This window comes from Sparus aurata, chromosome 10, assembly GCF_900880675.1.
Source record: "Sparus aurata chromosome 10, fSpaAur1.1, whole genome shotgun sequence".
In the NCBI taxonomy this organism is placed as follows: Eukaryota; Metazoa; Chordata; class Actinopteri; order Spariformes; family Sparidae; genus Sparus; species Sparus aurata.
The window spans coordinates 29,589,171-29,615,139 of record NC_044196.1 but is presented as its reverse complement, the minus strand read 5'-3'; the positions used below and the strand labels follow the sequence as shown (position 1 = coordinate 29,615,139).

Genomic DNA, 25,969 nt, shown 5'->3' with positions numbered 1-25,969 from the left:
CTGGACTATACCTACTTTATACTATATGTAAAGTATGCAAGCTCACAGTCATACAACAGTCACTTTACACCAAGTTTGTTCATTAAGCAGTTGAATTAATTAGTTTATTATTAGCCATAGCTAACAGCTTGTCAGATAACTAAGCTAACTACGTTGTGATGTTGAATAAATCTGAACTTGGAGACTGACGCCATTTCACCAGCCTATTCTTTTGGACTTCAGTAATATTATTAATGTGTCCAGCTGTGCTCCAGCTCCTTATGTAACTGACCTAAATGTAACTAAAAAAGTAAGTAATATGCATATACAGTGGATGCAGATCTAAATGATGCATTGGGTTTATATAATAGTGTTGCTGAAATGTTTGAGAGAATTATTGCTAAATATTGATCAATGAAGCGTCAATCACATCAGACCAATAGCAGCCGACCTAGTCAACAGATTCATGACGGAAAATCATATTCAAGTCATATTTTGAAGCGGTTTCCACAGATCCAGAAAGTGCCATGATTTGTTCAGTAGCCTACAATATTAGAAATATTCAACTACACACACACACACACACAGACACAGACACACACACACACACACACCAAACCTTTCCTTCCAACTTTACACTTTCTTTCCCTACTTAAAAAAAGAGAAAAACTTCCTCCTTTACAGATAAGTTAAGATCTTTAAATACTTCTTAATATATAGTTAAGTAAACATATTTAATTTCTTCTTAGTTTATAGGTAAGTTACACACACACACACACACACACACACACACGCACACACAACAAACCTTTTCTTCCAACTTGAATCTTTCCTTTCCCACTAAAAGAACAAAAAAAAAAAATTTCACACTCACTCACTTTCCAGGTCTGTCCATCAAACTTTGATTCCCTCCTCAGGTTTCTTAAAAATGAAAACCAAATACATTAAAAAAAGAATCTTTTAAAGGAAATAAAACAGAAACAATTTTCTTTTACCAATGTGAACAAGAAATTGCCCCAAAAACTTAGGTCAGTATCAAGTACTTTATATGATTAATATCCAATTTATAATTAGAAAATGATTCTGTCTATCAAGGCCAAATCAGAACGATGTAAAACAGAGGTAATAGTCTTTAGGAGGGTCTACTGACAGTGTCCCATTCAAGCTGGTCAGAAATAGTGACTGTGATGAATATCTGAAGTATTTTCTACTTTGATCATTTTCTCATGTTCCTTTTAGAGTTCATATATCAACAGAGTGAGTTAAACATGTAATAGAAGCTGTTTCAGAGCATGTAACACTGACTTCATCCACTGGAGGTCAGGACTTCACAGCTTGAAAGGAAGAAATGATTATGAATAAAGCATCTTAATGATCAGTCATAATATTGTCATGTGAACAACAGGAAACTTATATTTGGATGGGATATTGTCAGAGGGTCAGGGAGGGTCAGACCCTCAAAAAGACCTTTACTTCTGTTATAAAGTTAGTTAGCTCTGGGCTTCATATTTCACAATTGCAAAGATAGAAACGACAGACAGCAACAGTTCCCTTGTAGGACATTTATTTGGGTTTTCCACACATGCTGAATTTCATCCAACACAGTTTTACAGCATATATTTTCAATAGCCCTGATTTCAATAAAGTAATATAGGTAGAAATGTAGAAGATCATAGTTTGTATTGTGGATTCTGTTATTCCAAGAAAACCATAAAAAATAAACCAGGAGAAGAAAACAAAAAACATGATTCTCTTTAATCCACCTTAATATATTGAACTAGAAAGAAAAGGAAAAAAAATGTGTTTCTTTTATTTAATCCTGCATTAGCATTGTTGCCAGTACCATAACTGTAATGGTTGCACATCAGTGTGCACATTTAATAAATGTAGTACAACACCTCTCACATCCCTGTCAATAGTGCGTCTCTCTCTAACCTCCTATTTTATGTCAAACATGAAGCTGAAGGATAATAAAAGGGAAACTTCACAGATACAAAAGCTGCAGTATCAGAGGTAGAAGCACTGACTGACATGGGATTTACAGTTCAAATTGTTGCTCCTCAAGTAATGTGATCAATTTCCTTAGTCTTTCTAGTTTCTTTTCACTTTTCTCTATTTGTGCTCTCATCTCCTCATCCTTCTTATCTATTGTATTCTTGTTGCTCTTTACGAAGTCCTTGACGCCCTGCACAAATCCCTGCACATGTAGAGAGTCATCAGGAAATTCTTCTTCATCTGCCTTCATGAATGTTTCCAGGGAGTCCATAAGACTCACAGATAGCCCCGCGAGTTGTTTAGCAGTGCCCATTTCTGGCTCGTACATTGCCTAATGGGAAAAAAATATAAACATATACCATGTATGCACTGCTGTACATAAAGTCACACAGTATTCCAATACTTCAAACTTACTCTGAAGTAATTTATGTGAGCAACATGAACTGTGTGACTGACTCACCTTCGCCTCGTCCAGTTGTTCTTGTGCTTTCTGAAGGTTTTCCTTTAACTCTTTCTGCAAATCCAGAATGACAATCAACATGAATTTCCATTTGATAACATGTAAGTATCACAGCTGCTGGTCAGCAGCTAATGTAGCACACACAACATCAGATAAAAAATATTAAATACATGAGAACATTTCAACAGTAATTTGCTTTTTGTTATGACTCACACGGACACATTACAAATCAACATGTGAATCATACCTTATCTGACCCGAACGAAGGAATTGACCCGGATAATCACTTCTGTTTCAACATGACTGGGAATTGCAAGTATTATACTGAAGTTCAATACAGAGACAGCGCTGAGATGGACGGGAAACTGTCTCTAATTCACTTTAACAGCAGGAGTCTATATACCAACTTCGGCCACATCAAGGAATACCTAAATCACTTCAAAACCCCTTTCACATCATTGCAGTGTCGGAAACATGGATTAATGAAGACAAAGGCACAGATTTTTTTCCTGGATGGATATAATCTTGTAAAAAGTATGTACATTCAATCGTTGATCAGTACAGATCAATACAGGAGGGTTGATAAAGGTCAGAGGCACGAATCAACAGACACTGTGCAGACACTTTGTTGAGGCGGCATGTGAGCATAACAAATACCATTCTGTACCCAAACAATAAGTTGAACCTGAGAAAATTGTATGGTCCAAGGCCAATGCCAGTTGTACATAGCAGGATGTTGTTATAATGTGTATCAACAATGTGAGATAACTTAGGTACGAACACTGTGACACTACTTTGAGTTATCACAAGTTCTTCTGAGCTGTGAAGAACTCAACTAGCCCTGTAAATCGGCACACAACAGTAGACACACATGTAATCTGTATGTACTGTCTAGAGCTTGAATTCAGCTCTGTATGCTACTGCTGTAATATGTTTTGTCAAAGGTCATAACAAAAGAAGTTGAAAAAAAAAAAAAGGAAATGTAAAATGCAAATGACAAGAAAAGATCAGGATGAAGATTTTATCCTGTGGGTAATGGGGGCGGACTTGATAAGCTTTGGCTTCTCCCGCTTTTTCCCTTTCGGCCATGTGTATTGTATTATTTGAACAATGATGAAATGTGATGTTTATGAATTGACATGCCCGAAATAAACAACATAAATAAATAAATAAATAAATAAATAAATAAATAAAATAAAAATAAACAATGGCTGAGGACTTTCAAATGAATGTGAACATGTTCTAGATACAGAGAGGTTCATCATCAGTGGATTTACCAGCTGGTCTTTGTGAATCAGTGAACTTGAGAGGCAAACCAGACACAGCAGAGTGAAGATGGAGAACAGGCCTGTGGTGGCTCTGACACCAGCCACTCCTCTGCTCCTGGACCAAGCTGCTGCTGCCATCGCTGTTCTAATACAAAATGAAAAAGGACAAACTGCAACTGAATCTGCAACATTTTTACTTGTAATATTTAAAGGTCTACAGTATAAACCATCTAATGGTGAGTTAAAGTTGGTGATCTTACCTGCTGGGTGACTGGAAGGAGAGCTGCTGTACAGGTGATGAGAGAAAATATGATGAGATGAGACTCCCAATAATGCTTTATATAGTATTAGTGACACCTCCCCCATTGCACAATTCACCAGTGTGTGTTTGCGTGTGTGTCACTGTGTGTCACTGTGTGTTTTGTGATATGTGAAGGTCTGCACATGCAGAATGGGTCCTGTCTTACCTTACATCCGGTGTATAACCGCTATTTCCGTCCGTCTCTTCAGTTTCACTTTTGAAGAAATAGTATTTGACAGTTTCACTTAACAGGAAACACCAACATCAGTTATTGTAGGTGTGTACTGTGAGAGAAACAGTACAAAACTGTTGGAAGCTGATTGAGGCCTTATAAAAAATAGTGTTTTGGTCACCTGATTTAATCTGATATATTTAAATAAATCTGTGATGTAAACATGACAAAAATATTAAAAATAAATCACGATTCTGTCTCGTGCCTTGTGCATTCAAATGATACCAATTATAAATACAGAGGACGAAACTGACAAACAAAAATGACCAACAAAAGTCTGTGGACACCACAAAGGGTGCAACACGCATTATTAAGACACAATCTGAGAGTTTGTTTCAATCTATAGTATAAAAACTCATCTGCATGACAGACAACACAGCCATATAATATAACAATACACTCTACAATGACTGCAGCCCCTAATCACACATACATACTTTAGTAGCGGGGAAACTGCTGAAGTTTAACATGGCGCCTGTCTCATCTGTACAGTGAGGAATAACAATCAGCGTTTGTTGGTGTACATCTCTCTGAATGTCATGCTGTGATCCTTGTGAAGTCTCCCATGACATGTCATAACCAGTCCACCTGCCTCTATGTCCCACTATAACCAGTCCACCCTGCCTCTATGTCCCACTATAACCAGTCCACCCTGCCTCTCTGTCCCACTATAACCAGTCCACCCTGACTCTATGTCCCACTATAACCAGTCCACCCTGCCTCTCTGTCCCACTATAACCAGTCCACCCTGCCTCTATGTCCCACTATAACCAGTCCACCCTGCCTCTATGTCCCACTATAACCAGTCCACCCTGCCTCTATGTCCCACTATAACCAGTCCACCCTGCCTCTCTGTCCCACTATAACCAGTCCACCCTGCCTCTATGTCCCACTATAACCAGTCCACCCTGCCTCTCTGTCCCACTATAACCAGTCCACCCTGCCTCTATGTCCCACTATAACCAGTCCACCCTGCCTCTCTGTCCCACTATAACCAGTCCACCCTGCCTCTATGTCCCACTATAACCAGTCCACCCTGCCTCTATGTCCCACTATAACAAATGGTCCAGGATTATTGTCAAAACCAGCAGAAAGGCCTCAAAGACTTCACTGAAAGTAAAAGTTCCAAATTCAGTGCAGAAATCAACACTGGAGGAATTCACCATGAGTATTTCAGCATTTAGGACTGTGTCATACGTGCTTTTTAACAACGCGTACACGTGATGGGTGCCTCGCATAGCTTGTATCCACATAGCGCGTCAGAGGTGCACGTCCTCAGAAATGAGCGCTACATGTCTGCAAGATACAACATGCACATGAATGGTGGTGTCAGTGCAGGGCCTGTGTCGGGATGTTATAGAGTCTGGGGTCGGTGCGCATGTCAGCAGACCACATTCATACTGTGGCCATTTTCCTCTGACGTCGCACTTGGGGTGGGAAGAAATGACTGAAACATAGGGAATCTGACAAATGATCAATTTTCCGCCCGATTGATCAGCAACTGAAAAGACAAAGGAAAGTAAAAATCCAGAATGACATCGAGTCAAATACTTCCTCACTAACATTACAGTTTGATTACATGCAGTGTGTTTTACTGCTGGATTTAAATGTGTCAAAGATGTGCGCTGATATAGTGCCTATAAATAGCTTCAATTTTGCTTTTGTTGTTAATAGACCAAATATCTGCAGTGGTGGGGATGTGCTCCCTTGAAAGAGTTTCTTTGGCTCATCTTCCATTGTTGCAGACTGTATTAGCTGTCCAGGTAGTCTGTGTTGTTCTTCTGGCCAGCTGGACAGGGTATCCTGCTAACCAGCTAGCTGAAAGACTCCAACCAAGAACACTTGGTAGTGGATCTACAAACCTGTGCATCGGTATATTTAAGAGAGTATTTAGCAGTATGACAGGAAACACAAAGACTCGTGGCCCAATTGTTGAAAAACACGCGCTAAAGTGCCCTCTTGGGAGCCAAAACACGCGCTAAAGTGCCCTCTTGGGAGCCAAAACACACGCTAAAGTGCCGTCTTGGGAGCCAAAACGCACGCTAAAGTAAATGGTAAATGGCTTGCATTTTTATAGCGCTTTTCCAGTGTAGCGCTTTAAAATACATGCCACATTCACCCATTCACACACACATTCATACACTGATGACGGAGGCTGCCATGCAAGTTGCCAACTGCTCATCAGGAGCAATTTGGGGTTCAGTATCTTGCTCAAGGACACTTTGACATGCAGCTAGGGGGAGCCGGGATTCGAACTTGTGACCTTCCGATCACTAGACGACCCTCTTGGTTGGCAAAACACACTAAACTTCCCCCTTGGCTGGTTAAAATATTATAAACTTCCCTCTTGGGAGCCCAAATCGCGTGCTAAAGTGCCCTCTTCGGTGGCGAGAACTGAGCCTCAGTATCTCTGTAGGCATAATGTGGCTTCAACTGGATCACTCCACATAAACCCAGCTGTGAAAGACACATGAGGATGTGGTTAACCAGATATAAAGACAAAGACTTTAGCAAACCAATCCAAAAACAGTCAAGCAAAAACACAACTAACTGCAGTAATCCTCCTTAATATTAGAGCTGATTAGAACTAACAGGAGAAAATCTGTTTCTTTTTGTGTCATTTTGCATACAATAAAAAATTGTAATGGTTGCACATCAGAACATTTGTAAGTTCAACTAAAGCCTATCAACACATTTCACATCCCTGTTAATGATGAGTCCTTAAAATCTTGTTCTCTGAGATCAATTACAGTTTTTTTGGATTGCATAAACACTCAAATCAAAAGTCGTACACAATAATAAAAACCTTACACTCAAGGAGCAAAACTCCGAACTAGATTAGCACAACTATAAGCACAATGTCAGCTTCACACTTTTTGCAAATGACTGCACACAGTAAATTGCAAAACACTAAACACACTTGTATACATTAGACACAGATGCATATCATGATGTCACTTCCTTGCAAATTCCAAAGCACTGACTTTCAAATGACCACACTCATTATCTAATTGGTTAAACACAACACTCAGGTGCACCAACACATGATTGCTTAATTGTAGACACACCAATCAGGTTCAAGCACTACAAAAAGGCAGCAGGTGAGTTCACCTGTCTTCTACCACAATGGAACGAGTAAGACGAGGAAGAGTAAGAATGAGAGGAATTCAAAGAGAAGGAGAAGGAGGTGAAGGCAGAGGCCATGCCAGAGGTCAAGGCCGAGGTGGAGGTAGAGGAAGAGGACGAGGACGAGGCAGAGGCAGAGGCAGAGGCAGACCGGAAGCAGGAATACATGCCCTAAGAAGGAGAGGAATTCATGCAAGTTGACCATGTGGTGAACCACGGACTGAGAGTTCAACCAAATCTTAGCAGATATACAGTGGCATCTGTGATCAGGACATTTCGACAAGAAAACAGGTAAAAACAAATCTTTCTACAAAAGTAATCAACTGCTTAGTATGTACCATATCAGCACTGTTCATACTGGTTCCTGTGAGATCCTATGTATTTCTTTCCACATAGGATTCAGGGGCAAGAGCGACAAGGAGGGAGGGGGGCCTATTTTCACACAAAAACAAGAAAGAGCAATCATAAACATGGTTCTGGCCAATAATGCAATAACTCTCAGAGAAATTCAAGTCAACATCATTGGCGACGATGGCATTTTCAATAATGTTCATCAGGTCTCTCTCTCAACACTGGCACGCATCCTGAAAAAAAATCAACTTCAAATGAAACAACTGTATCGAGTGCCTTTTGAGAGGAATTCGGAGAGGGTCAAACAACTGCGGCATGCATATGTGGAGGTATGTATTGTTCACTTTAGCACTGTGATGTTACACACTGCAAGCTAAATTTACTGTGTATTAGATCCATGCTAAACTACACAATCTTGTCTTTCCCTGTATTACAGAGAGTTTTACAGACTGATGCTGAAGAAATCCCACACGAGTTTATCTACATCGATGAGGCAGGGTTTAACCTCACAAAATCAAGAAGGAGAGGCAGACACATCATTGGCCACAGGGCTATAATCAACGTCCCAGGACAGCGTGGGGGTAACATCACCCTCTGCGCTGCCCTTACACAGAATGGGGTCCTCCTCCGTCATGCCAATATGGGCCCTTATAACACAGCTCACATTCTGACATTTCTGGACCAACTGCACAACAACTTCACAGTGAACCAAATACAACAGATGCAATACATTGTCATCTGGGACAATGTATCATTCCACCGCTCTGCACAGGTCCACAACTGGTTGCAGCACAATCTTAAATTTTCTGTGCTATACCTTCCACCAAACTCTCCATTTCTCAATCCAATCGAGGAGTTCTTCTCAACGTGGCGGTGGAAGGTGTATGATCTGTATGATTCTCATCTGTGTGTAGTGTTTTGAAAAACCGGGCCCTCTATTCGAAATCGTGCTTAAGCAATTGAAAAAAACTGTAAAAAGATTCATGATTTTGAAACCAGATCATAGTGTTTCGTATGTGACTATAATAATGTGTGCACATGCAGGAAGGACATTGTTGCGACATGTTGCTGCCTCCTCACAGAAATATCAGTTTCACTTCACAGTCAACATCAGTTAGTGTAAGTGTGAGACTTGGTGGTACTTTAAAGCGCGCGCACACATACACACACACACACACACACACACCTGTAGATAGTCTTTCTTATAAACCCAGCTGTGAAAGACACATGAGGATGTGGTTAACCAGATATAAAGACAAAGACTTTAGCAAACCAATCCAAAAACAGTTAAGCAAAAACACAACTAACTGCAGTGATCCTCCTTAATATTAGAGCTGATTAGAACTAACAGGAGAAAATCAGTTTCTTTTTGTGTCATTTTGCATACAATAAAAAATTGTAATGGTTGCACATCAGAACATTTGTAAATACAACAAAAGCAGGTCAACACATTTCACATCCCTGTTAGTGATGAGTCCTTAAAATCTTGTTCTCTGTCAAACAGTTTAAAAGATTCATGATTTTGAAACCAGGTCAAAGTGTTTCGGAAGTGACTATAAGAATGTATGCTGGACATAGTTGGGACATGTTGCACACACACACACACACACACACACCTGTAGATAGTACATGTTAGTTAGATTGTGTGTTTTCATCTTGGTGTTAAATAGAATACCTTTGAACCTTCATGCTGTCTATTCTCAGTTAATTATTAATCAGAGTAACAAACATTTTAGTACCTTTTTATGAGACTGATTTGGTGAATTGGTTTTCTTTTCCCTTTTTCACAGGTGGTGCCCCGAAGTGATCTGGTTTAAATTATTTATCAAATTAATGAGTATCCCTAATAATCATTCATTGTTATTGATAGCCATATTTAACCCAAAACTCGATGTTGCATAAAGCACAACACACATCAGCACATTAGTAAGTTCAACTAAAGCATATCAACACATTTCACATCCCTGTTAATGATGAATCCTTAACATCTTGTTCTCTGTCACAAAATTTAAAAGATTCTTGATTTCGAAACCAGGTCATAGTATTTTGTAATTGATTATAAGAATGTGCGCACGTGCAGGAAGGACATTGTTGCGACATGTTGCTGCCTCGTCACAGAAATATAATTTTGCAGTTTCACTTTGACAGTAATGAACATCAGTTAGTGTAGGTGTGAGGCACAAAGCAAATTGTGATACACCAGGACACAACTGTACAAAAATGTGTGCTGTAAACTGTGAACAAACGTGAAACTGATGCTTATTGAGGCCTTAGAAAACGTTATTTCATTTTTTTTGTTAAAACATTTACAAGTTATCAATCTATTGTATTCCTGTTGTATTCTGTGTTAAATTTCATCAACCAAATATTGAGTTCAAGAATTTTGTGTAAATATTTTTGAAATACGATTTGACTGTTTTTATATTTTAATAAAAACACAGTTCCATTGAAATCTTCAGATTTTCCGAAAAATTGTCATTGTAAGAAGAGCCAAGAAGGGTCACAGCTCATTTACACTGACGAGTATGAAGGAGAGAAAAAGTCTGAAGTAAACCTTTGTGTAAAGAAAACCTTCCATATTTCCATGTGTGTCTCTGTTCAACATGATGTGAAATGATGTTCAGCCTCAGTAACACAAAAGATTAAGAAGAAAACAGTTGTGATAACTTTAATACCAATGTTTACAATAAATGTGGGAATTATGTGTGCATTAACAAACAAAACATGTTACGGAGAGGCACATAAAGCATTACCAAGTGCAGTGATGGTGCCCTTTCTTAAGAAAAAAGGGAAATCTCCACCTTCAAATGGAGAATACTTAAGGCTGTGACGCTCCAGTTGAGTTCATCATTGTGCAAAGCAGATAAAGCAGGCCCATTAGCACGGTATAGTTTTGGAGAGAAAATTCAAACACAGAATGTTAACATGTACAATATTGATGAGGTGGAAATGTGGCAGGGTCCGCCACAGATAAACTGAGTAAACAGTATGAAACTGTGTTGTCCTTTAAGGTCAGCTTGTGTATTCAGTTTGTTCAGTCAATGAAATCAAGAGGGTTTGTTTAGTGCACCTTTAATATGTGGTGTATACAATAGTGTTTGCTGCAGTGAGCCTGTGGCTCTCAGGTTCTGGGGCCCTGCAGCAGCCGGCTTTGTCAGGTTTGCATTTCGGCCTTGAATGTTCCCATCAAAGCATCTAAACTATGAAGTGACAACCGTCTGTAAGCTAAGAAGCTTCTCATCAGTGAGTGACCCTAGTGTCTTATATTGTGCTCAGTCAGGAGGGAGAGAGGGAGCCATCTTTGAATCACCAGGCTTATTAACAGGTGACACTGATCCCTCAACAAGGTGATTGGTGTCAGATCATCAGGGAGAACCTGAAAAGTGGAGCACAGAGGCAAGTGGAGCCGTGATATGCAGTGTTGAAAACCTCCAACATGAAATGTTTACCCTTCTATCATGTTTTAGCTTTTATTACAGTGCTGTAGAGTAGGAAAGGTACAGGTATAGGGTACAAAAAAAGTCTTTATTATTAGATCAGATCAGAAGCATTGTTAAATTTGAGTGGTTCAAATTTCTGTTCTTTTTTTTTCCCCTCACAATTTTCCTGCACACATCCTTGATAATTGCTCTTTTCACCCATGGGCTTCAAAGGGAAGTGTAAAGTTGTCCAAGTCATGACCTTATCTCAACCGTCAAGCAGTTCATTTGGCTTTTGGTAGCCAAACAGCCTGAAGTCGCCTTCGTAGAGTTTGTACAGCTTCCTCCTGTCCTCTAGGGGAACTGTCCTGAACCAGGTTAACACATAATCCGGGGAAGTCATGTTTTCATTGGAAGGAGGGAACTTGATGTCATCCTCCAGCTTTAAGATCTTCAGCAGCAGTTCAGCATCATCTTGAAGTGTCTCTTGATGGCCAACAAAATCATACCTGAGAAGTTTTTCCCCTTATAAAAACACTGGACTATACATTTAAAACAGCACAAGGAAAGGAAAAGGAAAACATAGAGGATAAGGAAAATTCACTTTAAATTTAGCCAAGGACTCATATGCTTAGCCAAGCATTAATGTTCCTTTATTAATCAATAATATCAAGGATTACAGAAAGATATTGTATGTAAAAGAAAAATCATCATGTACAATTTGTGTCTAACTTTAGAACGGTCATTTCTCTTCAGGTCAACAAACCTTTCAGAATAAAGAGACATGAACATACAGCTACAGCCTTGCTGACAAATGGCCTTACTGTATGAGGCAGGGGTGGCACAGCTTGTGCATCTGCCTCCAGTGGGGTTCAAAGAGGCCCTCCTTCTCTCTCTCTGGGTCTACCAGGTACTGTTTACGTTGTAAAATGAGGGCTGCATCCCAGATGCAAACACCTTTCTGCTGTCCGTGGAGGATCAGACCAAGACTGCATTCTGCACTCCGTTTGGGTTTTTTGAGTGGAACTGCATGCCCTTTGTGCTCTGTAATGCACTACTTAATTTGAGAAGAAATTCAAACTCTGATATTCACAATGTTAATGAAGTGATAATACAAATTCAAAAATAGTCATGTTTTCCATAACTGAATAAACAAGCTGTTCTCAGAGGAAAATAAGCTCCCCAGAACACTGTTTGAAGCTGCAAAGCTGGCAGGGTCCGTGACATATAAACAAAGTAAACCAGCATGAAACTGTGTTGCCTTTAAAGTCAATTTTTATTTATTCAATTTATTCATTCATGACAATGATGACAGTTTGTATATTTAGTTTGCTTAGGCATAAATAAATCAGTCAATGGAATGATTCTCTTCTCATTAAATTTTCCTTCCCCAAAACTACACAGTGCACCTTTAATTAAAGGGACGGTAGCCATCTCTCAGTATGCAGAACAGAAGCAGGCAAAGAACTGCAGCCCTGATGGAGGCTGAAGAGACTGGTCCCTTAGTGTTAAGTTGTAGTTCATTCTTTACCACTTCAGCCGACAACATCATCATACAGTGAAAGATTTCCACAAACACATCATCACTGATCCTAATCAGCAGAGACTCTGTATGTACAAACATGTCTTTAACTGATTTGAATCTAGCAGCACAAGTGGAGAGAAGCTGACTCAGAAGCAACATGTCAGAGTAATTATTTGTATTAAACTCTGGGTTACTTAGGATTTAGTGAAAAGCAAGATTTTATGCTGAGCACACGCCCTGCTCGAGCATCCAGTGTGGCCGGCTTGTAAGGAGGCTCCACATTGCTTCATTTGCTTTTAAACTTTAAAGATAAATCATTCCACAGATATCAAACAATTCTGGTTCCTGATATGTCCTGTGTGGCACAAAAGCGGAAACAATTCATAAGAGTGGAATAAATCAATAAAATCAGATGCTTTATGATCCTCCACAGGGAGAAAAAGAAATCTGCTCAGTATTAAAGGGGCACTACGTAGTTTGAGAAGAAATATTTTCCATAACTGAATAAACAAGCTGTTATCAGAGGTAAATTAGGTCCCCACAACACTGTTTGAAGCTAGAAAGGTGGCAGGGTCCGCCACAAGTAAACCAGTAACAAACAAGTATGAAACTGTGTTGTCCTGGTCAGTTTGTTTGAATGAATAAATAATTAAATGAATAAACATAAAGCGGAGTGGCTGCATCAATAGGCTGCCGCGGCCGCAAGTTTATGAATAGGCTAAATGAATTAATAAAGCGGTGCAGCTGCGTCAAAAGGCGGCCGCAAATCAATAAATGAATAAATAAAAATAACAAAAAATAAAGCGGGGCTGAAGGCGGCCGACAAATCTCAGAGCGGTCCCAAGCATGTTTCTCCCGGCTGTTTCAAGCGTCAATAAAGTTGTTATGCTAAAGCGAAGCCAAATTTCTCCTAATCTTTCACACTAATCTAATTTGTGATCTAATCGCTATTAATATGCCACATACGAGTCTCGATATCACAGTCATGGTTACCTTCTACAGTCACAAACTTTTATATCACTCTGCATTGTTTTGTAGCCAAATGTCTTATTCAGATGTTCAAAAACGTGCATGGTTTGAAATAAAACAAATCTACCTGCATTTTTTATTTGACTAGTTGTTTGCAAAAGTTAAAATGAAGCAATGCCTTCTGGGATTTTCAAGACTGAATCGAGTGGACCGTCTGAGAGTGGTGGTTGGAAGTTGGAGGTTGGAAGTTGGAAGCTGACTGAGTTTAAGCTAGCAAAAACATGAATCGAGGTATCAAGCGACACAAGGTGGGAGCGGAGAAAAAGAGAGAAATCTCTGAGAGCACTGTTGGTTGACGGTGAAAAATGCTGCAAACCGACTGATTTGTTTTTAAAATCAAGTGCAGCTTCAGCTAGCACTAGTGCTAATACTGCTAGCACCAGCACACCAGGGAAAAAGACAGGACAGTGAGGAATATGAGCAAGAGGGGAAGGAAGAGGTAGACATGGATGACTGCGTGATGGTAAGACAAGTTTGTATTATGGAGCGGCTGGCTCTGATGATTTATTAATGTGTTTTATGTATTGGGGTGTAACGTTAGTTGTTTATAGCTTGGGAATTTACGTTTACTATCACCAGGGCTATCAAAAGTGCCTCTTCTTTACGTGCGTCAAAAATTGCGCGTGCACGTGGGCGCGCTCACCCCCCTTCCGCGGGCCGCTGGTGGGTGCAAATGCCAGGGCCGTTTTTTGTTCCCAGTCCGTCACTGACTGCAGCCCTGATGGAAATGTGGCACTGTGCAGTAATTCAAGAGATCTAAAGGCTGAAGAGACTGATCCCCTAGTTTTAAGTTGTAGTTCATTCTTTACCACTTCAGCCGACAACATCATCATACAGTTAAAGATTTTGCCGGCGGTTCGGTCCCGTTCTGTTCTGTTCTGTGCATCTAAACTGACTGCTGTGGATTAATGAGATTAAACGAGTCCGGACCGAGTCTGTTCGGGTCTGAGGAGATCCGGAGATGCGCAGACAACAAAGTGGAATCAGAATCTGTGGATGTTCGTGTGTAGCTAGCCGCTAGCCGCTAGCTACACGGCCCACCTCCCAAGGCGACGGACCGGACGCATCGGCATGTCCAAAACCGGACCTAGGGTAAATAATGTCCGCCACGCTTTTTCGCGAACATTGCCGTCACGTTTGCTTTGGGTCTGGTGCAGGAAGAAACGGTAAAAACGGGCTTTTGTCACGAAAGTGTCCAAGCAGCAAGTTTGGTTGTTGAGGAACAGGAAGTTGTGGGAGGGACCTAGGCGGATGATTGACAGGCAACGACGGTCGGTGTGTAGACAGCGATATTGAGAGTTGAGAGATTTGTGACATTTAGCGTGTTTGGAGTGTGTAGTTAGTGTGTTATGTAGTGTTTGGTGTAGTGTGTTTAGTGTGTAGTGGAGTTGGTTTTTTGTTTAATGATTCAGAATAATGAGGAGAAGCTGAATGTGGAGCAGGCAGTGCAGCTCTTCATTCAGCTGGAAGGAGGTCAGGCAGACCTGAGCATTGCCTGCATTTAAATGTAAATAGTTACATATAACTTTTTTAAATGTATGCACAAATTTAGCAAACATCACTTTATATTTGCATTATAAGTAAAAAAAAAAAATGGTTTGTTAAACATATTTGTGGTTTTCACAGTAAAAAAATCTAACTTTTTCTACTCGGATTTAATGTTTTTTTTTGTGATTTTAGGTCCATTGCGTTAATACAGTATGTCAAAATGAAAAAAGAACTGTACAGTCACATATGTCAGGTTGTGCTGAAAATAATGACACCAAGTAAATAGCTTTTAAGATGAAATATAATGGCAAAATCAAAAATAGTCAAAAACGGCCAATTATACCCTGGAATATCGGATTTCACAACAAACCTAAATATCCCTGACGTCCCACCTTCAAACACAGCCTCATTTGGCCATCCATGAAAAAGCTGCTTAACCTCCCACTTTTTTTATAGGAATACACTTTTCTTACGGGCACTGCACTAGTCTAAACAATAACCATACAAGTCATAGATGTAAGAATGTAGACTGGATATTATAGTTTTTATTGTGGTGACTGTAAGGAAACTGAAATTAAACCGCAAAAGAAAACAAATCAATGTAGACTTCTGTAATCTACCTCAGTATTTTAGCTAACTGGAAACAGCAGTTAAATCATTCTATTTTGTGTCATTTGGCATAAACATGGTTTTACACTTTCTAATATGTAATTCTGTATTGTTAAAGTATTCATTAAGAAGATATCAACACATTATCCACACTATCTGTGTCAATAGAGAGTCCTTCTCTTTAACCTCCTATGTTATGTCAAACAATAAAAGGAATTCACAAGTTCATGAAACCATAAAATGAAGCTGAACGATAAAAAAGAGAAACTTAGTGGGTACAATAGATGCAACATCAAAGACAGAGGCACTGACTGACATGGGAGCTACAATTCAGCTTCTTTCTCCTCAATTAAATTGATTAATTTCCTAATTTTGCTCAGAGTCTGTTCATTCTTCTCTATCTTTTCACCTAAATCCTCATTCTTCCCATCTACAAAAGTCTTGGCTTTCTCCGCAAAGTCCTTGAGGCAGTCCATTAGTCCCTCCAGTGGTGGAAAGTCATCAGATGAGTCTTCTGAGGTTGTCTTCACTATTCCCTTCAGTGGGTCCATGAGGTTCACATAATAATTCATGAGCTGTGAAGAGGTGGCCAATGATGCCTAATGAAGAAAATAAAACCATGTCATGACATCACACCACCTCAGTTTGCCATGTTGTATGCAGTGATGGAATGTAACTAAGTACATTTACTCAAGTACCTTTCATGTGCCATACTTATTCTACTCAAGTACTATTCGTATGGCTGACTTTAATTACTTTAAGTAATACTTTGATATGATGTCTTTACTTGTACTCATGTATGATTTAAGGTTACTATTAGCAACACTGGTTATGTGTTAAAGTCACAGAATATTCATCACTGAAGTTACTCCAAATGGATTTTTTATGAGCTTGTAAGCAACAGTAAAACTCACAGACTGACTCACCTTCTGCATGTTCAGTAGTTGTTGTTCTTTCTGAATCTTTTCCTTGAGCTTTTTCTGCAAATCCAGAATGAGAATCAAGACGCAGTCATAGATTAGGACATGTGAGAACATACAACTGAAGAAAAAAAACACATTGTGATGACTCACACTGTGGACTTGCAAGTAAATGCGAGATTAAAGCAAGATCATATTTACCAGTTGGTCCTTGTTTACCAGTGAACTTGAGAGGCAAACCAGACACAGCAGAGTGAAGATGGAGAACAGGCCTGTGGTGGCTCTGACACCAGCCACTCCTCTGCTGCTAGACAAAGCTGCTGCTGACATCGCTGTTCTAAAAGATTTTTTGATAGAGCTTAAATGATCGATGAAGAAGTGAAGAGGAGATAATCAAAATGCAACTTTGTAGTATTCAAAGGTCTACAGTATAAACCATCTCATAGTGAGTTAAAGTGTGTGATCTTACCTGCTGGACGAATAGAAGGAGAGCTGCTGTAGAGATTGTAAATGAAAAGTGATAAGACAACGCACAACAAAATGCTTTATATGCTCACAGTTAAACTGCGCGTTCGCGTGCGCATGTGTTGCTGGTTGTTAGGCATGTGTGTGTGTACAGGGACAGATCCTGACTTTCTACCTACTTGACGCTGGCCTTTCAGTTTCATTTCAAATAAACTGCATTTGATTTACAGGAATGCCACCATCAGCTGGTGTAGTGACAGAAAGCAGCAAACAAGAGCAAACGCTGTACAAAAATATCAGTCATTCCCTTGTGTCACACAGCAGGATAAGGGAAATAACAAACATGAAACTGAGCAACATGATAGAGTGTGTTGACTTAAGTTCGGAGACTTTATTTGCTTTTTTATTTGCCTCAATGGCTTTTAAAAGATAAATCATTCCACAGATATCAAACAGTTCAGGTTCCTGATATGTCCTGTGTGGCAAAGGAATGGAAACAATCCACAGGAGTGCGATAAATCAATATATTAGATGCTTTATGATCCTCCACAAGGACACAGCAGAAATGCTGATTTATTAACAGCTTTTCCCAGTATTTATATATGCTAGCTGAACAATAACCATGCAAATTATATGTGCAAGAATGTAGACTGAATATTATAGTTTGTTTTGTTGTTTCTGTTACTTCAAGGAAACAAATTCAGTGCAGAAATCAACACTGGAGGAATCACCAAGAGCATATCAGCATTTAGGCCTGAGATGTACGTGCGCATGTCAGCAGACCAAATTCACACGGCAGCCATTGCCCTCGAACATCACACTCAGGGTGGGAAGAAAGGACTGAAAAGTAAGGAAATCTGACAAATGATATTTTTTGAAAAGACAAAGGAAGGTAAAAATCCAGAATTAATCGAGTCAAATACTTCCTGGGCTTAATGTACGCCTTTTCCTTTGACTCGCGTAACACTATCAAACAGTGAAGTCACAGTCTGACAGCTGTGATGTGAAAGTGCGTGACAGAGACGCCCCAGGATGGATCGCGATGAGGTAATGTATTTGTACGTGGTCTCATTTGCTGTTACAGGTTATTTATCACCATCAGAGGAATCTAGAGACTGTTTCATAAACACTTCAAAGTTCCTTGTAGTCACTTTGAAATGCTGCCGTTGGTATTGTGCCTATATATAGTTTCAATTCAGCTTTTGGAATTAATGACCAAATATCTGCGGTGGTGGAGATGTGCTCCAGCCCTTGAAAGAGTTTCTTTGGCTCATCTTCCATTTTTGCATATCATGTTAGCTGTCCAGGTAGTCTGAAATGTTCTTCTGGCCAGCTGGACGGACCAAGAACACTTTTGGATTTACAAACCTGTGGATCAAAATCTCTAAGAGAGTATTCAGCAGTACTACAGGAAACACAGGGACTGATCACAACCTGCCCTGCTGAGGTTGAGGAGAGAAAGTGAAGCAGAGCAACCACACAAAGAAACATAGATGATACTCACAAAGAGGCCATGATGCTGATTGGTTTCTTCTTACAGCTGTAGCCCTTTTAAGCCTTTCTCACACAATTTGCGACTTCCCTGAACAAACCACCATCGGTCCTGATTGAAGAAGCTCTGCTGTTTTTAAAAACCGGCCCTGAGACTGAAGCAACCTGTAACAGAGACAAGACGACACAAAGAGGAAGACATGATGCCATCTCTGTATGCATAATGTGGATACCGTGGTGAGTCCTTAAAATCTCGCTCTCTGCCAAACAATTAAAAAGATACATGATTTTGAAACCAGGTCATAGTGTTTGATGAGTGACTATAAGAATGTGTGCAGGACATTTTTTCATCTAGAATACCTTTGAACCTTCATGCTGTCTATTTTAAATTGTACAAGAGTGCATGTTCCCAACCTCCACTCTGTCAAGGACTCAGAGATCCTTCCACCATCACAGCTGTTATGGTTAGTTTTGTTGTAGTTATTAAGTTAATTATTAATCAGAGTTACGAACAGTTTACGGGACTTAATGTGGGCTGGACCGTTCCTGCAGGTAAATCAAATACCTTTCCTGAAAACAGGTAAATGGTGCAGGAAGTGGTTGGTAACTTATTCCTTTTGCCCATTGATCTCCTGATGTGTGACAAAGCAAGACAATGATTAACTTATGAAACACAGAACTAAACCAATAAACAATAGTGAAACTTAACAACACTTGCCTGTGTTTTATTTCAACCAGGAAGGTTGACAGTAACTGTAACCAAACATATGACAAGATGCAAAGAAACCCAGGAAAGTATAACTTATACATCAGTGATGGAACAATATGACTACAAACTATTAACAATCGAGGTTAAATTATTAAGCAATATGGCACTGATGATGAAAATGGGGACAAATGGTGTGTCTCAACCACTTTGTAACAGATTGTTAAAACCCTGTAACACCCACCGCTGCTGTAGCTAACTTCAAGACAAGCAAGCCTTTGTGTCTGGATCCACTGTAGTGTTGCACGGTTAGGTGTATAAACAAATATACATGGAAATGAAGTGTTGCCAAAAATAGGCTGAGCTCTTATCTGGATACCATATGACAAATCAACCCCCATTTCTCCAGTTATGCTCAGTCAGAAAGTCTTTCATGATGGAACATGGGGATGCGATTCACCTGTTAACCCCCCACATATAAGGCATTTTTTGCCCATATGTGGACATTGCAAATAGGCAAGCATTGACTTGATGCAATTAATGAATTCCACAAAACCACCAGGCACAAGGACAAAGAATACAGTAAAAAGAATAAGAAGACTCTCTAAAAAGATCTCTGGTTCCACTGTATTGATTTTGATCATTTGTTTTAAAACTGTCCAGAATGACTCGAAAAGTGTCCAACATGAGCCACATTCTGGACCAGCGAACTTCTTCTCAAAACTTGGCACCTCAGCTTAACCACTGAGTGACATCACTGGAGGCACTTCATCAGATTACATTCAGCTTCCTCTGGAGCCACAAAAGGCCTCAGATAAGACTGCTTTTTTCCACATATGCAGTAGTACTCCCAAAGACCTGTTAACAGACCTAAATGTGTAAAATTGGTGGAGTTGCCCTTTAAGTCATTTGAATCTGGCAAATCTAATCAGAAAGGTCGCTGGTTCAACTCCCCAGATCCCCCAGCTGCATGCCGCAGAGTCCTCGAACAAGATGCTGAACCCTGATGAGCAGATGGCACCTTGCATGGCAGCCTCTGCCATCAGTGTGTGAATGGGTGAACGTGAAGACTGTTTTTAGACCATTTTTAGCAGTCAGTAGAATGAAAAGAATATAAAAGATCTTTCTATTCTGATTCAATTTATTCCCCAATACTACACAGTGCACCTCTAATATCTTTGCTGGATCAAACTACAATGGGGTTGAGCCATACGTTTGTCAATGTATCCAAGTGGTATAATACATCAACACATTATACATCCGTGTTGATAGTGAGTCCTTCTTCCTTCTTCCTATTTCATGTCAACAAATCAAAGGAAAGTCATGATTTCAATGTCAGTTCATAGAAACCTTCAAATGGAGCTGAAGGATAAAAAGAGAAACTCAACGTGGCTGCAATATTAGAGGCACTGATTGACATGGGAGTTACAATTCATCCTGATACTCTTCAATGGAATTGATTAATTTCATCATTGCTCTCAGTTTCTGTTCACCTTCCTCTATGTCTTCAATTAACTCCTCATACTTATGGTACTCATGTACTATTTATATGGGTGAATTTAAGTACTTTAAGTACTACTTTAACATGATGTCTTTACTTTTACTCATGTATGATTTAAGGTTACTTTTGACAACACTGGTTAGAATTAAAGTAACTCCCAATGGAATTTTTATGAGCATGTAAGCAACAGTAAAACCGACAGACTGACTCACCTTCTTCATGTCCAGTTGTTGTTGTGCTTTCTGAATCTTTTCCTTGAGCTTTTTCTGCAAATCCGGAATGAGAATCAAGACGCAGTCATAGATTAGGACATGTGAGAACATACAACTGAAGAAAAAAACATATTTTAACAGTAGATTTGTATGTGATGACTCATACTGTGGACTTGCAAGTAAATGCGAGGTTAAAGCAAGATCATATTTACCAGTTTGTCCTTGTTTACCAGTGAACTTGAGAGGCAAACCAGACACAGCAGAGTGAAGATGAAGAACAGGCCTTTAGTGGTTCTGACACCAGCCACTCCTCTGCTGCTGGACAAAGCTGCCTGTCCAATCCCGGGAGACAGCGCCCTGTTGAAAGAACCTCCCTCTACTCTCTAGCTTCCTCGTCACTCACTTGTCTTGAGCTCATCTTATAATTCATTTTTTTAGCAGCTTTGATCTTTCGTGTAAAACTCGTGTTCTAAATGCTACTCTTTATTCTTTCAAAGTCATCATTGTGCGTGCAAGCAGATAATAGAGCAACATGTACATCATCTGACAATCTCATGTATCCCTGGCCTCTCCCTACAGTCATTCTCTGTGCAGACCCTGTGTTATCTACAACCTTGGCCTCAATAAAGAATGGAGCTGTGTACTTTCTCATACCCTGGCTTTTCTCTCCAATGCATTAACTCTTCATAAAATGGGGCTAATGCTTGTTTCAATCACATTCGTCAACAGGATGTGTACAAGTCTTAAATGATACAGATTGTCAGTGTAACTCTTTTAATAATACAGTTTGTTAGTGCATATCAATTTAAATCACAGTGTGTTAGACTTAAATTAATTAATTCACAGTGTTAGAGACTTAAATCAGATGGGGAAACAAAACTTGTAACTGAAATGTTTTTAATCAGTGACGTCAGCCTGCTGGGCCCCAGTTTGTCCAACTGTTATTACAGATTACAGTCTATATAAAATATGCAAGCTCACAGTCATACAATCCCTTTAAACCAAGTTTGCTCATGAAGCAGCTTAATTCATTAGTTTATTATTAGTCATAGCTAATAGCTTGTCAGCTAACTAAGCTAACTACGTTTTGATGGTTGGTTTTATGTTGAATATATTTGAACTTGACTGACGCCATTACACCAGCCTATTCTTTTGGACTTCAGTAATATTATTCATATGTCCAGTTGTGCCATGTGCCAAAGTGCCATGATCTGCTGTAACATTACAAACACACACACTCTCACACACACACACACACACACACAGGGCCGTAGCCAGCTATGAGGTCACCGAGGTCTGGACCTCGGTAAAAATTTCTGAGAGAAAAAAATAGAAGAAGCCCCGAACAGCATCATGTTAAACATATTAACACACCAGACAGCTTTTGTTTTGAAACCGCACGCAGGAAGTTATCTGATGTACTGGTGGAAATTGTGGGACATTTTCAGTTGACAGGAGGAAGATAACGATACTGCGAGGTGAGGTCAGTGACAGCTTTATTTTTATCATTTTAAGACCAAGCAGTCCACTATAAGTTAAGCCGATGACCGACGTGATCGAACAGTAACTTGCGTGCAGTCATATCCGCTATTTTCGGTCCTAGTCGACACAGGAGCAATTAAAAAGAGGAGGAGGAAGACAGGGGTTGAATAGCCTGAGGCCCGTCCCGACCCATTTTAGTCCGAACCCGTGGCATATTTCATGAATAAATAAACAACACCACAGTCTGAGTGAATACTGATTCGGACTGGGTATAAGGCAATGTCAAAACGGGTAAAAACATTCCGGTAAAATTGCCTGATGACAGTTCTAAACTGGTCTGGCTCAACCGCTAGTTGGTAACCATGGCAACGGAGACTCAGCATGAGTTTTTTGTTTTTTCTTTACACACACACACACACACACACACACACACACACACACATATATATACTTAATTCAAAATTATCTTCAAGCATCATAGGCCTAAGGTCTAATCAAGAGGGAGCACACCTCCATCTCTGGAAAAGCCTATAACCTCCAGCAAAGTATGGAATCCTTTGAAACCATCATCACTGCTGTGATAACTAACTATGTCCTAGGTTTTATGCAGCCCCTCACAAAGCATCTGCTGGCTACTAACCTGAACATAGTTTCCGCATATCAGGAGACCAGAAATGTCCGTGATGTTATAGCTCAACAGAGATGTGAGCAAGCTTTCAGTCTCTGCTTTCAAAAGGCAACTGACCTGGCTAAATCTGTTGATGTGGTGCCAAGCAAACGCAGAATCTCTGTCAAACAGAATTCAGGGCAAACATTCCCTCTGAATCAGTGGAAGACCACTATAGGGTAAATCTATTTTATCCTTTTGTAGAGCACATCATCAGTGAGCTGGAAAGCAGATTTGTAAAAGAAATGAGCCAGCCATGGTGGCAGCGTACCTGGTGCCAGCAGATCTGAAAAAGCTCACTGAAGAAAAGGAAGCAGAGCTCGTCCAGTGGTACCAACAAGACCTGCCTGATGCTGCAACTGTGGAGCAAGAGCTCAAACGGTGGAGATATAAATTCCAGTCCAGCACCGAGCCACTGCCATCCACAGTGCTGGACACCCTCCAGACTACAAGCATGGTCTTCTTTCCAAACATAGAGTGTATGTTGAGAATATTCCTCACAATCCCAGTCACAACATGTGCTTGTGAAAGGTCCTTCTCAGCAATGAGAAGGCTGAAGACATGGCTGAGAGCCAGCATGTCAGATGAGAGACTCACTGGACTGGCTCTCATGCACGTCCACTGGAAAGTTAAGATTGACAGGGAGAGAGTACTGAGACGGTGGGATGCTTCTGGCCACAGGAGGATCCACTTAGCCTTCAACTCCAAAACGTAATTCATGTTGTTAGTATACAGATCAGATCAGATCAGTTATAACTATATCATTATGTAAGGGATAATGCCCGACGAGGTGTCCATAAACAGAAGTTAATGGACGACGCGGAGGCCATTAACTCCTGTTTATGGACACCTCGAAGGGCATTATCCGGCTTATACCATGGTCACTTGCCAAAGAAAATAAATTCGGACTATTAATTTACATTTTCATGCGTTTTACAATCAAAATATAAAGTTTTTCACAAGCCATAACTTCGTTTCCCTGGTAACGCCTGAGGGTTTGACTAATTCCTGGAACAATCATTACTCTTCCGTAAGATTCTTATGCAACGGAGACGTTGTTCACTCCTCCAGTAAATAGGACGGATCATAGATACGACTTGGCAACGGGAGATATCCCGTCCGCTCAGCGATGAGCCAGAAAGCTAACGCTATGCTAGCAAGATTCAAAGTCAATAACATTGCGTACGGCTGACAAACAGAAAATATAATTTGACAGTATGCTAGCTAACACGATTAGCTCGCTAACCAGTCAAGTCATCGTCCCCAAATCAATAGCAAGATTTTCACGAACAAATGACCGGCCGTGTGTAACGTTACTGTAGCTGCAGCCTGAAGCAGAGAGCTGAACAGCGAACGGGATGTGAGACAACTCGCGTATCAGTAAATTTAGAGGGGAAGTGTACTTTCTGCAGCTTGTGTGTTACAGTCGCCACCCTGTGGTGTTTAGAGGATAAGACACTTAAGGACTCACGGACTGAACTCAGTGCTGGGAATATAATATTAAGGTTTGATACGCCAGCTAGCACATTAATTTAAAGCAGTGAACAGTCAATTTGACTGGAACTACTTAGTAGGTGTCCATATATCAGGGGTTAATGGACACCCTGCAGCCAATCAGAATCGAGTATTCCCCCAGACCATGGTATAAATCATTATAACTATACTACTATATCATTATAATTATACTATATTATCATTATACTATAACTATATCATTATAACTTATGTTTGTGTATTCTATGTAATTTCAGAGGGCCTATGCAGAGAGAGGAGCACATGGAGGATGACTGACTGGAAAGAGGAGCAGGGAGGAGCACACAGAGGATGACTGACTGGACAGAGGAGCAGGGAGGAGCACACAGAGGATGAGTGACTGATCGGAGGAGCACACAGAGGATGACTGACTGGACAGAGGAGCAGGGAGGAGCACACAGAGGATGACTGACTGGACAGAGGAGCAGGGAGGAGCACACAGAGGATGACTGGCTGGACAGAGGAGCAGTAAGGAGCACACAGAGGATGACTGGCTGGACAGAGGAGCAGTGAAGAGCACATGGAGGATGACTGATGATGACTGTATGTATGACTGTATGATTATTGTATGGTATGTACTAGATCTGCTGTTGCCACACACACACACACACACACACACACACACACACACACCTTTATTAGCCTGATAAAAACCTTTTTTTTTGGCCAACAGATCCTTCTGTATGTTCTTTAAATTATGACTTTGTGTATAGTATACTACCCTGGGCAGTGTACTTGTTTTTGTAGGTGACATTTTGGTATGATTTGTGCAAAAACTGGTAAAAGGGGTCTTTTTTCCTCTCACCTCAATGTCTCAATGAAAAGGGGTAGTCTAGAGTCCTTACTACTAGACCAGTACAAAGTAACCTACCATCACTTCACTGTATGCGATTATGTACAGTATATGAAGGAGATAGCAGCTACCAGCTACCAGCTACTAGCTACAGCGGTCCAAACTGATTTATAACTGTTATAATGCTTTTTGTGTGTGTGTTTGTGTGTGCGTGGGGTAGGGGGGGGTCTGGGGGCATCGTCAAATTCTGGACCTCACTAATTTTGAAATCCTGGCTACGGCTCTGCACACACATAAGCTTTCTTTCCCTACTTAAAAAAAGAAAAACTGCTTCCTTTATAGATAACTTAAGATCTTTGAATACTTGATGACAAGATTAAGATCTTTAAATACTTGATTTAAATACTTAATGACAAT

General features: G+C 40.1%; 1 protein-coding gene and 2 long non-coding RNA genes across 7 annotated transcripts in view; all 3 read right to left on the bottom strand.

Moving 5' to 3' along the window:
• LOC115589510 (uncharacterized) overlaps positions 1–4,251 on the bottom strand; it is a 28,886-nt gene extending 24,635 nt beyond the window's left edge. For both annotated transcript variants that reach the window (XM_030430432.1, XM_030430434.1), the window contains exon 1: positions 3,963–4,251. The gene's annotated coding sequence lies outside the window, so the exon portion shown is untranslated. The remainder of the gene's footprint in view (positions 1–3,962) is intronic.
• A 6,917-nt stretch (positions 4,252–11,168) lies between these two features.
• On the bottom strand, positions 11,169–13,958 carry LOC115589516 (uncharacterized). Its single transcript, XR_003985542.1, has 2 exons — positions 11,956–13,958; positions 11,169–11,640 (listed from the first exon to the last, which is right to left on the bottom strand). It is a non-coding gene; the product is annotated as an uncharacterized LOC115589516 (long non-coding RNA).
• A 1,732-nt stretch (positions 13,959–15,690) lies between these two features.
• On the bottom strand, positions 15,691–24,008 carry LOC115589513 (uncharacterized). Of its 4 annotated transcripts, none has more exons than XR_003985537.1 (6): positions 21,290–24,008; positions 21,078–21,131; positions 17,172–18,823; positions 16,904–17,060; positions 16,709–16,762; positions 15,691–16,381 (listed from the first exon to the last, which is right to left on the bottom strand). It is a non-coding gene; the product is annotated as an uncharacterized LOC115589513 (long non-coding RNA). The 4 variants fall into 4 exon arrangements; XR_003985538.1 differs by having other exon boundaries at positions 16,904–17,039; XR_003985539.1 differs by having other exon boundaries at positions 16,904–17,197; positions 18,672–18,823; positions 21,290–23,999.
• Between the last annotated feature and the right edge of the window lie 1,961 nt (positions 24,009–25,969).